Source organism: Petaurus breviceps, unplaced genomic scaffold, assembly GCF_028583685.1.
Source record: "Petaurus breviceps papuanus isolate PSGF00001 unplaced genomic scaffold, PetGlider_PUasm1.0 126, whole genome shotgun sequence".
Taxonomy (NCBI): Eukaryota; Metazoa; Chordata; class Mammalia; order Diprotodontia; family Petauridae; genus Petaurus; species Petaurus breviceps.
The window spans coordinates 23,719,031-23,722,870 of record NW_027185655.1 but is presented as its reverse complement, the minus strand read 5'-3'; positions in this window follow the sequence as shown (position 1 = coordinate 23,722,870).

Here is a 3,840-nt window from a genome sequence, read left to right as displayed (position 1 = left end):
TCTCTCTCTCTCTCTCTCTGTCTCTCTCTCTCTCTGTCTCTCTCTCTGTCTCTCTCTCTCTCTCTCTCTTTCTCTCTCCACTAAGGGAGAGCAAAGGAATGAGAAACCCCCTTATATTCCTGTTAATTTCTACTTGAGGAGTTTTTGATTTATGCTTTGCTATACCTTATAATATTTACTAGAAAAGAAATATTATCCTTTCCAAATTAGGCCGAACTATCGTATACTATTGGTGAAGGTTGCTAAGGAAACTAGCAGAAAAAGTGAATGTGTAAATGTTAGCATTATTTTCATATAAGTAATAACATAGCCTCTGAGTTTCAAAGGTTTGAAAGGGTACCTGTCAGAGAAACCCATGTCAGAGAAAGAAAAAAGAAAGGAAAAAAATGACCACAAGGAGAAGTCTACTTAACTTATTCTCTATTTTACAGGGAAGTAATCAAAAACCCAATCTAACCAAGTCAGGGGGAACATATTAAAAACCTTCTAACCCAGGGTATCCTAACCTAGACATTGTGAACTTCTATTTTGTTTGATAACTGTATTTCAATATAATTGGTTTTCTTTGTTATTCTACATAGTCTATACATTTAAAAATGATAATTCTGAGGATAGCCATCACTGAACTCTGCCAAAGGGGGTCTACGATGAGAAAATGTTAAGAAACTCCATATATAATCCAGCATGCAAAGAACACTAAATAGGCTTTCTATTAGAAACAAAAAAGCAAAACTGGGACACTAGCATTCTCAGAGGTATAATTTATTTCTCCAAAGTCCACTATGTAGGCTTTAATATTTTGGGTTTTAACATTTGCCATATAATCACCAAGTTCTATCAAGGGCATTTTCCTCTGGACCCATATTTCTGGTCTATTGTGGGTAGGGTCTCCTCGCACTTAAGCCTAATTTCTTTTACTCTAAAAACCCTTAATATTCATCTCCTCTACACTAGTAGAACATTTCAGAAATTTCACAAAACATTAAACAGAAATTTCACAAGAAACAAAACCTCAGGAAGTTGTAATGGAGATTCTAAGCAAAGTCTGCAATTCCTTTATCAGCTAGACTGGGTAGGAGATACAGTAGCCAAGCTATGGGGAAAAACCTTATTAGAAAGTGCTATGACTTAGTTCCTAGCAATCCCTAAATAAGACAGGTTTTTTTCTGGGGGAAAAATCCTTCCAATTCCAAATATGCAAGGCAAATTTGGGAGAAGATTCCCAGAACGATGTCAAAAGTTTAAATATCTGCCATCTGCCTATGACAGAACAAATGGGAAAACGGAGGGACCTCATAGCAACCAGAATTGGGTGTTCAGAGGACTCTGGAATACATAAAGAGGAAGGTGAAAAAGAAAGGGCTTAAAGCACAAAGAAGGAATCTTCATAGCTGCAGGTCCTGTACCTCAGCTTCCCCTCCCAGACTGGCGTACCTTGTGCCTGCTTCAATAATATATCAGCAAAGTCAAAGACTACCAGGTCTTTCCTGTTGTCTCCTGTTCAAGGGTGAAAGGGCAGGATTATCAGGAAATTGTTATTCTCTCTTTTTTCTAGAAGAAGATTGATGAAGGCTGATGTCTTGACTTGCAAGTAAATTGAATAGGGTGGATTCCTTGGATTCCATTCTTCTGTCTCCAACCATGGAAGGCTTTCAAGAAATTTGCCTGAATACAGTAAAGATCAAGTGTGGCATGCACCCAGCATGAGATCCTGAGGTTTTCTTTCTTCTAGATACATTCCTCTCTTTCCACAGTTGATCTTTTATTCCATCCCATCCACTCTATCCCTTACTTGTCTCAATCACGGGGTTCACTAGTTCCATAACTATATCTTTGATAGAGTGAATAGGTCAACTCTAAAGATGATATTTGTTTTTAAATGCTGATTGGTGGAAAGCTCCTGAAAAGGCTTTTGGTACCACCCTAATCATTGCTACTAGAGTTCAGGCAAACCTGTAGGAGAATCTGATTCCAAGGGTTAAGTAGAGTTGACTTTTAGGCACAGATATGGGTCTAAAAGAGCCCTCAGGATTTATCAAGTCTAATTGTTTCCTTCTCCAAATGAAGAAAGCTGAATCCTAGAGATAGAGAAAGAAGTGACCTATTGAGTTGCCCAAGTATGAAGGGCCTCAGGTAGGATTTAAACGCAAGTTTTCTGATTTTACAATCCATGTATTTTCCACTGCAGTTAGAATATGTAATTGGATGTAGATGTTTAAGAAGCATGAGAAGCTTTCATAGATTTATTAACCATTATATATGCACATATGTGTATGTATTTTATATTTGTATATGTGTGTATATATGCATGTACACACATGTACTATATGTGTATGTATGTATGTATAAATCTCTGAAACTTTTGTTGTTGTCATTGTTTTTGCTTTTTCTCTTAAAGACCATCCTTAACCCCAAATCACTCTGGTCCCAGACCAAGCCCTACTTGGTCACTATTTGGGTCCTGATTGGCTCAGAATGAATATAAATAACAATATTTTTTTCTTTTAGCCAGAAATCCTGAGGGTCTTCCCCTCCCAGTTTTTTTTTTTAAGAAGTCATTCTTTTGGTAGAGTTCCAGCCCCAGAATCAGGAGGACCTGAGTTCGGATCCAGTCTCAGACACTTAATACACACACACACACACACACACACACGCACACACACACAACTAGCGTTGTGACCTTGGGCAAGTTACTTAACCCCAATTGTCCTCCAAAAAAAAAAAAGTCATTCTTTGCCTCATTTTTTATTACGCCTGAATCTCTAAATGGGCACTGCCTCAATCAAACTGAGTCCTGTTAAAGACCTTAGTTTGGAAAGGCCAAGGTCCCCACTGCAAACCTGGACCACCACCAATTGTCCTGATCCATATCTGGCCACTGGACCCAGATGACTCGGAGGTGAAAGTGAGGCAGGTGACTTTGCATGGCCCTTCCTCACTTAAATCCAATTAACTTCCTTGTCATAGTGTCACCTTCCTGATGTCATGGTCTCTTCAAAAACAAAGGACAAACTGTAGCAAGCAGTGTGTGTGTGTGTGTGTGTGTGTGTTTGTGTATATGTATATACATATTATATATAGTTCATAATGTCAGTCATCTCATTTGAAACTAACAACTACCCTGTAAGGAAAGTAATTTAAGAACTCTCATTTTCTCTCGAATGATATTTAATTGGGGTTCAGAAAGTTTAAGTGTCATGCCCAAGGTTAAATAACTATTAGGTGGAAAAATGTAGACTTGAACCCTTTTTTTTTAATTCTAATAATACTCTCCATTGTTTGTGTAACAAGAGAGGCTCTGAAAGACAAATAAGTAAAATTATAGCATGTAACACATAATTTTATTTTTCCCAATAACAGATTATTTGGCCTCCATGTCCTATAGATGAAGGACCTAGATTTTATGTCACAATAAAAAAGAGTACCATAAGTTGTAGCCCATTGTTACAAGCTGTTTTTAAGACTTTTTTGTGTGAATAAGAAAATATCAAAAGTAGACTTTTGTACTAAATGCATTGTCCTGTGATTTGCCCCTAGTAAAATAAACAGGTCCTATACAGTATAAATATATATTATTTAAATAATTCATAGTAGCTAGGGGATTGAAATAAATAACAAGCATGACTTCTAGCCTTTTTTGAAATACTTTCTTGGGCATGGCTATTTTTTAAGCCAATATTACTTAAATTTATTTCTATTTTCTTGCTACATACACTTCACAAACTTATAAAGGCATATAATTCTTAAGCCTCTTATTTATTAAGCTAATGCCAGCACATCAACTAGTATTGGTTCTAACAAATGTGATGCCTCCACAAAGAAAAACCCACTTTATTTATT